This window comes from Haliaeetus leucocephalus, unplaced genomic scaffold, assembly GCF_000737465.1.
Source record: "Haliaeetus leucocephalus isolate CR32 unplaced genomic scaffold, Haliaeetus_leucocephalus-4.0 Scaffold932, whole genome shotgun sequence".
NCBI classification, from domain to species: Eukaryota; Metazoa; Chordata; class Aves; order Accipitriformes; family Accipitridae; genus Haliaeetus; species Haliaeetus leucocephalus.
The window spans coordinates 17019049-17034570 of NW_010973368.1; the positions used below are offsets into that span (position 1 = coordinate 17019049).

A 15522-nucleotide genomic window follows, 5' to 3' on the forward strand; every position below is an offset into this window, starting at 1 on the left:
TTTTCTCTCCCCTGTCCAGGTTAGGAGGGGGAGTGATAGATGTGGCTTTGGTGGGCACCTGGCATTCAGCCAGGGTCGACTCTGCCACAGGTGCTTGTTTATAATGTGTCTTAACTAGCTTTTACAGTTTAAAACCCGGTAAGTCATTGCTTCCTAATTTTAGTGCTGTTTTTCTTTCTGCTTAGTCTATTCATATTTTTATTTGGGATGCCTTTTTTTAACTTCAATTAATGGATAGAATTTACCTTGCAGATCACTGGTATTTCAGCAACAAGATTTTTAAGCATTTAGTGTTTGGGATTAAAAAGTGGAATAGTCTGAAAAATGCAATATAATAGGTATTACTTGTACATAAATGCTTTTAACTTGCTGATGTATGCCACTTTTACTGAAATGAGTTCTAGAGTGTTTTTGTTAACTTACAACTTCTAGTATTCAGTGTATTGTCTCCCTCTATTTGTTCAATAAGGCTGTAAGTGTTTTTGCTGTTGTATTAAGTTTGCAAAATGGTAAACTTAAATGTGTTTAATGAAAACTAAATGTTTTCAGTCATATCAGTATATTAAGTACAGTGTGTATAATATAGCACGACTGTTAATCTATTCTTGAAGCATATACATTTCTCTCCTAGTTACGCTGCTAGAACAAAATTTGAATAAAATTACTGTCTTGGAGACTCTAAAGGTAGATAAATTTATGTAAATTTCCATGTGCGCTGAATGGGTACGCTCCTAGACCGTATGGAAGCTGTTGATGAATAAGCTATTCTGGAAATCCTTTTTAGAACATGAAGAAAAGTGGTTTCTGTTAGCCATATCCCTATGAACATGCCATTTATGTTATTTCATGCAGGAACAAAACACTGCTTTCATATCTACTATACTTAACAAAACTCTAATTAAATCCACTCAAACTGCCAAAGTGGCAGCATTACAACTTGATTTCCATCCTGAATCCCATTCGCATCTGATTTTTTTCCTATTTCTTACCATGTGGGCACTTTCTGAAAAGGAGAATATGGTCTTTCCTGCAACAGAAAAGTGCCAAGTTGTATTTTCAGATATGTGTGCTTCAGTGTGTAATGTGTAAAATTGTTTGCAAATTTGAAAGGCTTCTACAGCAAATTAAGGTCCTGTGAAATGAATTACAATACTTGCAGTAAGATTTCCTGCTCAGCTGTTTTTGTATTTTTAGTGTAGGTCAGTCCTAGATGTCTTATCATTCTTATAAAGAACATAATGAAATTATTCATATTTAGAAAATTAACTATTGCTTACTTTAAACCTGCTTTTCCTTCTTCAAAAAAGGAATGAGAAAGGCAGCATCACAAGTTCTGACAGGTTTTTGTTAATGATGCATTTTATTCAGCTTGAGGGAGAGCACTGTCAAGTATAGCCTGGGAAGTAACAGCAAACTGGAAACCTATAGGTGGGAACTATTTTTCTGGTTTTATGTTATAAACTTCATACAGAGGTACAGTGACAATCTGATAAGGATTATTAGAGTAAAAACAACTTGCTCTGAGTAGGCAGTAAACTGCTACAAATCTTCATGTATGTTTTAGAAGCTGCTGAAGCTACTAGAGTAATAAGACTTCCTTCTTTAGATTTATATCAAAGCCTGAATGCCCTAGTAAAGCTTAGGACTCTAGCAGCAAGGCACAGTACAAATAGGCAGTGAAAGGTTCACCTGCTGTAAATAGACGTGGTCTTGTGATCCCTTTGAAGGTGAAGTTAGCCAAATACCTTGGAGACCTGGACTTCTCAGGGAAAAGGTGAGAGTAGCTAAGGAACTACATTATTTGAAAATTCCTCTTTATTTGGCTGGTAACTTCAAATAAATGGGCTAGTGCATGTAACAAGGTGATCTACTCCCATCTATGAGGGCTGTGGTACAGAAACGAACACTGAAAAGATGGAACAGAAGAATAGATAGCTATACATTCAGAGGATGATGAATAGAGCAATTTGATTAAAAGCTTATTTTGTTTCATTTATTTCTGTAACAAAAACTTTTTTAGAAGATTTTCTAAGTTCAGCTGCAATTAACTGCTTTCATTTCTTTTTAAACAGGTATCAAACAAAAAATCAAACAGCACTCCTCCCCCAGCACAACTCTCTAAAATCAAAGTACCAGCACCACAGACAGTACTGAAGAAAGAAAAGCGGCAGAGTTCTTCAAGGTTTAATGTTAGCAATAACAGGGAGCTTCAAAAACTGCCAGCTTTAAAAGGTATGTCTTTCTAAATTAGAATGACTCTTGTGGAGGATCTTGGGCATGAGACAGAGAAACATCTCAACTGTCACACTTCTTATATCTGGACAGCATACATTATATATCAAGTATACATATGTGCAATCTTGCACATACTTGAATGCTCAAACACATTGGGTGGGTTTTTTTCTTTTTTTTCAGTCCTTATATGAGGACTTCTATTGTGTTGCCTTCTTTGCAATCAGTATAGGAAATATCTAAGTTTCTTCAACCCAGAAATGTCTGTGTGAAAGTATATTCACTAATCTCACATCAAAGCAGAGTATTTGGGCTCTGGGCTCTATGCAAAATATTAGTCATTCTCAGTGCAGTACGCTCAAACCCTACTTCATTTGTAGTAAAGTATCTCTTGGCATTGTGAGAAGACTTGGTCTATCGCTGTTTATTGGTCTGGTTTTCCTGAGCATGGGTCAAGTGGAGTGATGTCTTTTTCATGAATATGAATTTTTCCTTTGTCAATTTTAAGGCTTTGTGATCTTTTAGAATTACATTTACTGCCATCTGTGATGAAAAGATGATGGTGATTGATGCATCTTCTCTTACTAACACAGCTTTTATCATCTTTATTTTAGCTACTCTCTGTTGTGTAGATACATGTTTGCATACTGTGCTTATGGTGGCTTGTAGCAGTGCTAGGGTAGAATTTTCCAAGTGTAGTCAGATGTACTGATCTACTGCTTATGAGCAACTGATTTGCACTGAAGGTTTATTTAAAAAAAAAACAACAAACCAAAACCAACTGTTTTGAAGTGCAATGCATACTGCTTTCCAGTGTTCAAAGTTGGCAGTGAAAGCCTAATAGATTGCTCAAATGTTGAGTAGTACTGGTGTAGGCAATGTGAAAATGTCAAGCGATAAGACTTTTTTTCCTCCAGTCATTGTTTTCTTGATATAATAAACTCAACTTTTCAGCCCATATGAATTACACTGCTTTTCATATAGACCAAATTAGACTGCAGCATTCTTCTCTTCACACAGATACTGTTTTTACAAAAAGAATATGAAATATTGTCCATCATGTTAGTCTCTTCTCCCAAGTAACAAGTAATAGGACGAGAGGGAAACAGCCTCAAGTTACACAGGGGAGGTTTAGATTGGATATTAGGAGAAATTTCTTGACCGAAAGGCTTGTCAAGCATTTGAGCAGGCTGCCCAGGGAGGTGGTTGAGTCACCATCCCTGGAGGTAATTAAAAGACTTGTACATGTGGCACATAGGGATGTAGTTTAGTGGTGGATTTGGCAGTGCTAGGTTAACAGTTGGACTTAATGATCTTAAAGGTATTTTCCAACCTAAATGATTCTATGATTCTATATTAGTATAGCAGTCTATATACAAGATGCTGCTTAAAATTTTTCAAGACTTAACTGCTGTTTATTTAATTAGTGAATTTCAATCTATTTTATTAAATTTGTAAATAAGAATATTTAGCACCACAGGTTATGAATAATACTTCCTATCTTTTGGTAGTACATAGTAGTAGAACATAGTAGGTTCATGCACAAGCTGTAACATCCAGGGTGTGACACAAGCAAATGACACTGAATTAAAGTAGTGACTTTTTTAATAAAACGTTATGCATACAGCCTCATTGACTGGCATAACCTTTTGTTCAGAGACTCAGTTGCAAAGAAAAACATTTGTTACTTGGTCTAGAACCTCCATTTTGCCCTACTTTAAATAGCATATTTCTGGTAGTGCCTGGGACTGTCAGGTCAGGGAGACTAGAATTGAGCATGTGATTAGAAGCAGAGTGGACAGCAAGCTGGAAATGAGAAAAATTAGTGCAGATGGGAGAGGGGGGAAGTAATCTGTCTTACAGTGGGAAAGGTGAAGTTTTATATCTGTTTCCACCTTGGCTCTTGCAGTTTAAACTAGTAGGCCAATGAAGGGCAGAAGAATGCCTGCTTGGACTTGGCAAAAAAAAAAAAAGTCTTAAACTGTGTAAGGTATGTTCTGAGAGTGGTCTAGTGTTTTTGACACAGTGTACCTAGATGTGAAGAAATTGTGCATACGCATTATAGTTGCCTTTCAGTCTGCAATCACTCCCACCACTAAAGTGAAATGAAAGAAAAGATCTTGAGCTTATCTCTGGTGGATGTCTGATGCTGTATGTGTATCCCCAGGCTGTAAAGGGTCAAACTTCTTGTTATGAAACACTGGTGCAATTGCTGATCTAGTGATGGGTAGTAATTACTATCTTTACTAATAAAGCCATGTCCAGTCTCATGGATCATAGCAGACGTCTGTATAATTGCTGTGCTTACTGCACGTGCTCACTCATGACCTTAATTCCCACCTATTAGGGTTGCTGAGAACACTGTTGGCCAGTCACCCTGTTCTCCTAATGTGTACATAGATATGTGACTTGATGTGTGTTCACTGGGTCAAGCGAGGCTGGGAAACTTTCTTTTTGGGCAGCTTTAAGTGTGGTGTTTCATGTCTCTGTCTGGACAGGAGTTAAAGTGGACTGGCAGGCTGTAATTTAAAGGACTGAGATGATTAAGATGGGTTTGACTTTTATGAAGCACTGGGAAGAACATAGCATTCCTTCTGGTTAGCTGTTTAACCAGCTTTCAAACTCCAGTTACTCATAACGAGTAGCTGTATTTCTATGGCTATAGTAGGTAGGAAACCTTTCTTCTATCTGTAGTAGACCAGGAGATGTGTATTTTCTTCATACATGTTGGGTTGACTACTGTGTGGTATGATGTACTTTACAAGAGATTGTATTTTAAGCACAGCATATAGAATGGAGTTGTCTTTTTGCATGCTTTAAGGTCTGTATTTGATCTGTGAAAGCTTGTAACTGGTAAGCTCTAAATGGCCTGCAGCATTGATGAGATAACCACCTTGCTTCTGTGCCATAGGGCTGGAGTTGAGGTCAGCAGATCACTTGAAATAGTGGGAAGGGAAAGGAGGAGCTGCCAAAGTGGGTTTTCATCAAGGTTTCTTATTTAGAAAATACTTTTTGATCTTCAGGCGTGCTGTGAACTTTCTCTTGGGTGTTGCACAGAAGTGCTGACGATAGGTTTCTGGAAATACCAGCCTACTTGCCCTGGTGACTGGTATTAGCGTGGTATGGTTTATATTCATTGGAGCAGCTTATGATTAACATTGTACACCCTCAGTTTATTCAGGAAATGGAGGAGCAGGATAGCTCCTATAATGCAAAAAGAAAAGGAAATAAATTATGAGTTAAGAGGCTCTAACAACAGAGATGAACATAGAAGAGAAGTCTGTGATGCAGTTGGTTTGTGGAGCATTGAGATCCATATATTAGCAAAGCTGCAAGCTGGTAAAGCTCCCTGCAGCACCATGCAATACAACCTGATTTAGGTCAGGTAGAAGAGGTAGCTTGTCTGCCCACAGACAACCCAGAAGTATCTCTAGAGAAGTACCTTCAGAACTGTGCCAAATGTCTTGAAAAGATCTTACCTATTTTCACCAAAAAAGAAAACTTCTGTGCCAACAGACTTGGGTTATGTTTATTTCTGCTTCTCTGGTTCTCCTTGTTAGCTAACATTTGTAGTACAGGTACTTCAGTTACAGAAAGTTGATTTTTGTTTTCAGTTGTTTATTGGGAAAAAATTACTTACTGGACTTAAAGGTGTGTGTTGTTTTATTATGATTTGAAAACTTGCAGATTAATGCTTTGGGTTTATCAAATATAAATAGTAAAGGGTGTTTCAGCCTTCAGAAACTTACCAGTTTCGTCATTTTTGCTTTCTTAAGAAAATGGTTTGTAACTTAGGATATATTGAAATTGTTTACAAATTTAAAAAATGTGTTCTGTATGAGATAAACAGCATAAGTGTTCAATATGAGTATTTAATAAATATATAAAAGTAGTACCATTTCTGAGGTTGTATGTACCTGACCACTGACACACTGAAGTAGTTCATGTTCTTTGCAACTGTCCGCTTCAACTTTATGCAAGAAGCTTCAATTCATTGTTACATTATGGATAATTTTTTCATGGTTAATTAGCAAATAATTCCACAGTGTCTGTGATTGATTGTTGTGTGCTGGCATTTATTTCTGGTGATGTTGATGGGTCATCTTCACTTTAGTTCTTGATTCTAGATTACCTCTATGAACTTCTGACACTCAAATACATTAAATACTGAAAAAAGCTCTAGCACTTGAACATGTGATGTATGTACTCATCTAGCTGTGTTTGTTCAATTTTGAGAGGAAACTTTTGAGAGTGTCATGATATGTTATGAATTGCATGCTTGTTGCTTGTGTACCTGATGGCTGCAATAATACATTTTCACTTTGGCTCTCATGGAGTCAGTATCCAAAGACCATCATACAGATCAAGTCTCTAAAATTTTAAAGAAAAAAAAAATTACCTAGGTTTAATGCTAAGGGAAAGGAAGGATATCTTTTTTTTCTTGTTTCTTTTTGAGGTAACTGCATTTACTTCCAGATCTATCTGCTCCCCCCCTTCTCTTACTTTCATATTAAGAAAACTTTGACACACAAACGTTTGTAAATTCTGTAAGTTTAGTTTACTATCTAAACCATTAGCAGATCAGACTTAATATTTTTTGTAAACTCTTCTTTTTTTTTTTTTAAATTAAGAAATAAAATTATATTTTTCCTCTGATTTTACTGAGAATATAGTTGTTCCTTACCACGTGAGAATAGTGGGCGAGTGTTGGCATCTGCAGGACAGAGGTTGCTGCTGTGATGGACTTACTGAGTAATTGACCAAGATCAAAAAGGAACAAAAAATAGAACAGCCAGCCAGTAGTATGGCATTTCATAACTGGTTAACTAGCAACCTAAATGTTAATGTGTTTCACTTCTGTTCAACACTATTAATACAGAAAAGTAAAATTTAAGTTTAATGATTCAAAAATGTACATCTTATTAAAAAAGAGTATTTTTTTATAATTTTAGTAATACTTCCATTACAGGTTGACGGTTTTTTCTCCCACAGTACAGTCTTGCTAATTATGTAGTTCTAAGATGCTCCCTTGCCCATTCTGTACATCTAGTTTATATGCTATGAGGGTTTTTTAACAGTACAAACAGGTGAATGTACTTGTATTTGTACATGTTATTTTGCAAGGATGATCTGATTTTAGTAAACTGTGTAAATGCACAGCATTTAGAGAACTGTTATACAAAGTGATGAGATTTTTAAGGATGTGGTCTGAATCCCTATAATATGTGAAAGAATGTTGCAATGAGAATTCTTAAATACAGTATTAAGATGGCCTGACTGGGATAAAAGGTCTTATACAGTGTCAAATACAATTGTGTGACAAATGTAACTTTAACCTGCAAGTAATATTCATTAAAATATAATGTTCTCTGTCAGTCCTAGAATAACAAATTTGAAAAAATAAAAAAAGTCAGTGCTCCTTAATATTCTGAAGTGTTGCAAAATTTCCCAGTGAACATGTGTTAGTCATGCATATGTAAATTTGGGTGTGATTCAAAAGTATGCTTTTTTGTAGCATTTCTGTGTATGTTTTTTAAAGTTGGATAGAATCCTTTTATAGCATTATAGAGGACTCCTATGATGCCGGTATCATGGTTTTGTTTGTGGGTTTGGGATTGGGTTTTTTGTTTTCTTTTTTAGATAGAAGTGAACATAGTTTTATGTAATCTTAAAGATGGCAATTGTAATTCAGCTTTTATTTTCAAATACAGTTCCTAATTTATTTACAGAATTACTGTTTACCTCTTGGAGTTGGATTGTGGATACAATATTCTTATAAAGGTATATACCGAGGTAGGAAGAAATGAGCTATGTTGACAGTTGTGGACATGCATGCTAACTTTTAGTGCTGAGAAGTGTAGAATATGGAATACTGTGCTGTTTTCTTAATGTAGAATAACTGCATGTGATATGATTAAACAGATCCTGGTATTTCATTGTTGAAGATCTTGCCGTGCATGTTGATCAGCCCTGGTTTTGACCTTCTGGTGGAGATGTCTGTTTCTGACTTAACATGATTTCAACATTAAAAGTACTACTATCAGTCATATCTCTTTAAAAAAAAGGGGGGGGGGGGAATAATGAGCATGACAGGTTATAAGGATGCCATTTTTCTAAGCACATCTTGTGTAGAGTGCATGGTTTCTCTTTTTAATTTAAGCAGAGACTTTAGAGCTATGGCAAATTCTGAGTCTGTTCTGTGCAAGAGGAGAATGTCAGGGTGGTGTCTCAACTTGTCTGCCTGTGATACAGGACTCTGATAGGGAGGCAAGCATTATTAAAGCTTTCCTAATGTTTTAAAGTCACAAATGGCTGTGTAGGAGATAGCTCTGTTTTCATCATCTGTTCAATATTGAAGTCTGATGAATCAAGATTGCAGAAGAGGTGATTCCAGTTTAAGATTCTGATACTTAAAAAAACAATTGGACCAAATTTTCATTGATAAAACTGTTGTAACCATGAGGAAGGACAAAAAAGTGAGAATTTCTCAAGAGGTTAGAAACGTAAGGTTGTTTTGTGTTTCTCTCAACTGTAGAGTACAGATAAGCAAGCAAAACTGATATAAAGGTAAATTAAAAAGTAAATCAAGTATCGTTCTCTGTGCTGCAGAGAAATTCAACCATGTATGTTGATATTTTCCACAAACTCATATCAGGGTAAGCTCAAACTCCAGCAGAGTGTGTTACTTGTTCATTTAAAACTAGCATCTGTTTTCATGACACAAAAGAGACTGATTGGATATATGCAATATAATTGGATTTATGGGAATCATAGTGATAATGGACTACTTTGGGTTTTGAGGAGCACTTTTCTTATAAGCTGTTGAGACTGGAGATCTCCAATGTTTTATGTCACTTTCATCGCAGAAACCTGCTCCTGCCATTTGTAAATTAGGTAGAGAACAAAGGTGCAGTACTTCAGCCTTTCCAGTTTAATCATGCTTCTTGTGTGTGTGCATGGCAATTAAGGAATTTTGTCTAGCTGCAAGGTGGCAGCATCACTGTTACGCTAAAAGTATTTTATGCAAAGTAAGATGGTGGATTAAACAAGATAATGCTACTATAAAATATAATTTGCCCTAATACGTAATGCATTTAAAAGGCAAAACACTGAGGCAAAACAAATTAATTCTCATGCAAAACATCGATGAATACAGTTTTGTGAAACAGATGATGCTCTTCTCCCTTGTACATGAACTACATTGGACTAACTCAGTATGCTAAGTGCTATCCTGGTCCTGGCTGCACTCATGCTTTTATAGTATTTTTGGCAGCCCAATATTGTATCAAATTTATTGAAACAATAATACAATAGAGTTTGTTCTTTCCTACATCAGTATGGTTAGGTGTCAGTGAGAGCGTGTATTGTATTATGTGAAAGAACTGCGGAGACTTTTTTTGCCATGTTAATTTAGTAACTTTGTCTTTGAACTTTGATGTTAAAAACATTATAGTGTTGCATAAACAGCCTTTCCTGTATTTATTTTTCTTTCAAATGTTTAGAAGAATTATTAAAATATGTGCGTGGTAAGCATATACATTTCTTAAAGCAAATACTGGCAATTGTTTGGTGTTCCTACAGGAAAATATGATCTATCAAATGAGTAAATACTTTAATGATTATCACATGATTAATATTAAAATATTTAGCAACTATCCAGTCTGAATTACGATGTAACATTTTAAAGATTAAGAAACATGATAGTGAGTGAATAACTACCCAAAAAAGGTTATAGAGAAAAATACTTTGCTTGAATGTGTGATTTTTTTTTTCTTAGCTAGCTTTACATGAAATCATAGGCTTGGATTAATGAGCCGTTCTTCATTTCAACTGCCCTATCAAACACCTACTCATTAGTCAGCAACTGAAAGTGTTAGAAGAATGCTCTACATCTGTCACTGGCAGCATTGCCTACCAAACTTGTTTCCACTCAAGCTTGGATAGAATCCATAAAAATCGGATTTAAAATGTGGTATTGTCTTCTTTTCTAGATTCTAACCTGTCTCTGAATTCAGAGTTTGGAAATCTCTTAAGATGTTTTTTATTATGCCCTTATTTACAAAAAGAACATTTTGTTCCATTGCACAGGTCTTCATTATAATCGGACCTAAACATTTTTGCTGCTCCACTGAACTTCTCCCTTCATAAGACCTCTACTGATCAAACATTGAATGCAATATTTATACATGTAAATATAAGTCAGTGTTTGCTGGATAACTAGCATGCTCTCAAGTTTTTATTCTTAAATATATATATATTCTTTTTTTTTACACTTTGTTTCTTGAAAATGACAAGGATGACTTAGGTAATAAGGCCACAGACAGGAGTGAGTTTGGTGGTATACATTAGCTTTTTATACTGGGCTTGGTTAAAATAGCGTGCCAATACTTGAAACAAGCTTCTGCAGTCTGCCATGGGAAATATGTTTTTGTACCAGATGCTATTCTTAAAATATATTTCTTTTAAGGTAACTAATGATTTTTTTTGGTGCTGTACAGCTTTCTGAACTGAACAGATATCTATTGATTTCTCCCCCCCACTTACAGAAACTTTTGAGTATACAATATTGGCTGAATGAAAACTTGGTACTGTTGAGTCTGTGCGCTACAGTGACCATGCAAATACTAGGAAATCCAGATAGAGACAAACCCAGTCACAGGCAGATGTTTGCCAGTTCCACTTTTACTCCTTCTAGTACAGAAAAAACTGATTAAATATTATTTTCTCAAGTGGAAGGTAGAATACTATCTTTTGCCATGCTTTCAGTCTTAGGAATTCTTTAAGGAAGCCAAATGATAGTCTGTACCCGTTTCATTCATCCCAGTAAGAATTTTTTTCTTATCTGTGTATATCTCTTGATAGCTAGGTATTAACATGGTATGTTTACCATCTCTGTTTCCTTGAAGAATCTCCTCTTGGCTGTCCTCTGGAATTGTGTCAGAACCTTGTAGAAGCCCAGTATCCTTCCTATTTCTGCTGTTTCTCCTCCAGAATGTGTAGTATCCAGTGCCCTTTCTCCCCTAAAACAAAGTTACTGTCTTTGAGTAACTCATTGTTCAGGGTTGTGAAGAGAGCCTTATTTTCTGTAGCCTGACATCATTTGTGAGAATGGTAAGTTTTGCTTAGGCTATAATTGGAGGGGAAAAAAATAATGTTGGTCCTACCAATAAAAGCAAGTCATGTTTATTCCTGTCCCTTTTTTGGGTGGCTGTCTGGTCAACCAGATAATGGAATCAATGTGGCTCAAACTCACCCTTTTCCTTCTCGTTTTAACTCTGCTCAATTCTAATCTGGTTCAACTATGCAGCTGCACAAGCCCTTGTACAGCGATTTCAGACAGTTGCACACATGTGCCTCAGAAGAGGTGGGATTGCAGCAGTAGCTCATATAGACTTACTTCAGCTTAGGCTGCCATGGAACACAGTCTAAGTTAACAGAGAACCAACCTGACAATGAAGTAAGTGGCTTTCTGTTGGATTAGTGGGCTAAACCAGCTCAGCTGTGGATCTGATGACCACTGAAGCAGATGAGAGCAAAATAAAGCTGAGGGAAACGCAGCAAGGGGACTGAAGTAGTCTGCAACTAGGGTGGCTTAGGTTGCTGAGGAACAGCAAATTCGGCAGTTGTGGAATTATGCCTTTAGTTACCTCAGAGTTCAGACTAAGTAGCCCCCTGCTCCCCCAATCCAAAAATGAAAACTCCTCTTATAGTCTGAGAGGTAACCAACTTTATCCAAGGTGTTGTCATGCAAATAGAAGTTCATACAATTTTAATTATATGTTGTTGATTCTGCCACTATCAGTTAGAATAGTAGCTAGTTCAGAATGGAAATAAGGGCAACCTTTGGGCAGGTGAATTTGTTGTTAGGGTGGGGGGTGTGGTGGTTTTTTAAATCACAGCCTAAATGGAGTATTTGTTTTGAAAGAAATACTATGTAGCCTCCCAGTGTAAAGAGAATTTACCAGCTATAGTGCTGGATCCTAAACGTAACACATTTAATTGTATCCTAAGAACTTTATAGGATTTTCCTTCATTCCCATCATCAGGAAGTTAGAAGCTATGAACAAGGTTCAGAGGAAACCTGTAATAGTTTTGCTATACTGTCAATACGTTTTTTCATTCATTTAATTCTAAAAATGTATAGCTGAAGTTAATGCTTTTTTTAATTCTCTTGTAACAGAAGTGTCTTCGTAAATTTGTTCAAGTAAGCTCTTCCTCCTCCCATTGATATTCATTAGCTCTATTCCACTTGCACTAATATTCTTTCCCTCCCCATTAATAAGTCAGTTCCTAACTCAATTTTCTTTGCAATTTTTTTCTCAAATGAAGTTGCTCAAAATAATTCAACTTAAGTAAATATTTTCTTTTGGTGGCAAATCAAATAATTTAAGGCTGAAACAAAGGGAGGGTATAAAAACCTCCTGAGCAGAATGTACCTCCCAATCCATATGACTGGTGAGAAGATACCAGATTTTGTTAATGAGCAAAAGGTCTTATAAAGATTGAAGTCCTTCAACTCCACTAGTCTCCTGTCAGAAGCACACCACAAATACACTGAATTATGGCTGTTTGAACCAGTTTCATGGTAGTTTACTAAGTACTGGCTTCAGATGTAACAGTCCTGCAAAGAGCAGGAAGTGTGAACAGGGTATATGTATCTTGGAAGAGAAAACTTACTTGAATGTGACTTGCTGTTCTGCCAATACTACTGCTACCGCTGCAGATGTCGCATTTACTCTCTTTAGTGAAGAACAATGTAGGGGGGTTGACTCTTAAACCATTACCTAAAATTTGCTAATGAACCTCCAGCTATTTAAGCTGTGCTTATGTATAAAATAGGAAATAGCACTGTAACTGAAGAAACATTCCCTTTTTGCTGTGTTGTGTACCAGAAGAGTAGCTAAGTTGTGTGCCGTTGGACCAGCAGGCTTCATATCCATTTTAATCTTCGCAGGGAGCTTCAGAGAGACAGAAGCAGCAGTTGACCATTAAAGCAAATACAGGAATAGAGATGAAAGAGAACAGCTGCTTCTTAAAGATGTGGTTACTAGATAAACTGGAATTTTAAATGTAATTTTTGCCACTTCATGCTGCGGCTTATCGCTATAGAACAGTCTAATTGTACTTTAGATGGAGAAAAGAAACAGAATTTGCTTGCAAAATTCTGCATATGAAAATATTGGAAAAAATTTTCTGAGTTATTCTTCAGTTTTCTCCTTCATCCATCAAGATCTTGTAGAAAACTTTGTATTGAGGTCAGTCTTGGTTTTGTTTTTACATCTCATTCTGTTAAAGGCATATCTCTATGGTAGCTTTTGGTTTTATAAGACTAAAACTCCACATCTAAGGTATACCCAAGGGATACATAGATATATAACCTGACATTTTTGAGAATATAGCTCCCCTGTTTTTGCCTAGACTGGAAGGACAAATTATTTGAGTCTCTATAGTCTTAGGGAAAAAGTTTAAAAAGGCATCAGAAGTTCATATAGTCCATTCTGATGTTCTCAAAAGCAGGATCAACTACATTTATATCACTCATGTTTGGCCATTTTTAAAAATTACTGGAAAGTTTGCAGTCTCTTATTTTGTTTCATTATGCTTATTGCGAGATGATTTAATATCTAACCTAATGTTCCTTGATGTAGGAGGAATTTACTGTCTGTAGTGAATGTAGAAAAACTAATTCCCTCAATCTACATAATTACTCTTTAAAATACTTAGATATTATCAGTCTAGTCCTTTCTGTCAAAAATCCCCAAACTAACCAACAAAACAAACAAAAATGAGCCAAAAAAAAAAAACAAAAACCCCAACCTCCCCACACCACACTGAACAGAGCAGCTTTATTTTTTTAATTAAGTAATATTTTCTAGATTGGTCATCTTTGAGCTTTTTCATCAGGTTTACATCCTTCTTCAACCGTGATATCTAGGAGGAACTACTTCAAATCGGGCCTTGTCAGCAATCAGTAAATCCAATTGATTTCTTCATCTGTATATTCCCCTTTTTTATATCCCAGTTAGACTTTTCCCTTCATCCAATTCAATAATACTCAGTACAGCTCTAACTCACCATTGACATTGTATTATTGTAGTGCGATGTAATTTTTCTGACCAGGTACGTGTATGCCCTATGATTTGGTTTTGTTCCGAATTTTCATCAGCAAATTACCTAACTGAAAAGCATCTTCCTCTTTTTCTGATTTATTCCATTTTTGAGCAGGTATAAGGTAGGACAGTGTCATAGATAAGTAATCTAAATATTTAAAGGTGACATACTGGTGCAAATAGTATTTGGGGAGAAGCACAGATTTGGAGATGGTGCAAGTATAACATTGTCTGTTTCTCTGAAGATCACTCCCAGAGGTGCAGTACCTAGGAGACAAAATGGTCCTTCAAATAGCTCATTGTAAAAATAAATGTGCAAGTCTCATACGATGAAGAAAAGGTTGCTTACAGTTTTGTTCCAAATACCTTAAGTAATTTAACTAAAAAGTTTAGAAATCGTTATGCTGCGCTTTTCTTGTATTTCTGGGATTATGCAGCAAAGGTGTTTTCATATGCCTATATATTGGTTCTTAGTGCTGCAATACATTAGTTTCTAATAATAAAAGTTACTTGTAATTATTGAACTTTCTAGAAAGGAAAACCTGAGTTTTGCCATATCCAAGTTTAACAACGTTAAGTTAAACTTAAGATAGGTCCATTTTTCAATTGAAAGAAACATTCAGATAAGCATGAAACAGGAGGTTTTTTTCTCCCGAATGTCGTATGTATGTGTTTTTATTCATAACATATATATTAGCCACGAGTCATAAAACACTTCCTGGGAATGCGTATGAGGTCTTACGTTTATAAAACAATGATGATGATAATTCAAGGGCCTGTATCTTACTGTGCACTACCTTGTAATGGGGCTCTTGAAAGCTAAAGTTGTAGATGTTGCCCTTAATGCTGTGTTTTTCCACGGTTAAGTTGAGCACCTGTTTGGTCGTTCTTGGCAGCCTTGCTGAAGGAAAGATTAAGCCTTTGGCTTTTTCAGGACAGAAAAAAAATAAAACGCGTGCGTTCTTTGTAGCAGGTGCATACCGAGTGTTATCTGTGGGGGAAATAACGGGGCAGCCGTGAGCTCATCCAGGTTTGGTTGTTTTTTTTTTTTGGTTTGGGGGGGGGGTTTGTTTTTTGTGCCTTTTTTTTTTTAAAAAAAAAAAAGGCAAACGCAAAAGACCCGTCACCTCCTGGGGCGGGGGTTTGCCGAGCTCCGCTTCTGCGGGGGCCGGGCCCGGCG

The 15522-nt window shown here is 36.2% G+C and overlaps 1 protein-coding gene across 1 annotated transcript in view; it reads left to right on the plus strand.

Annotated features, from left to right (window-relative positions):
• Positions 1-15522, plus strand: part of PPP2R5C (protein phosphatase 2, regulatory subunit B', gamma) — an 85912-nt gene that overhangs the window by 15487 nt on the left and 54903 nt on the right. Inside the window, exon 3 of the mRNA XM_010583951.1 lies at positions 2073-2232. The gene's annotated coding sequence lies outside the window, so the exon portion shown is untranslated. The remainder of the gene's footprint in view (positions 1-2072; positions 2233-15522) is intronic.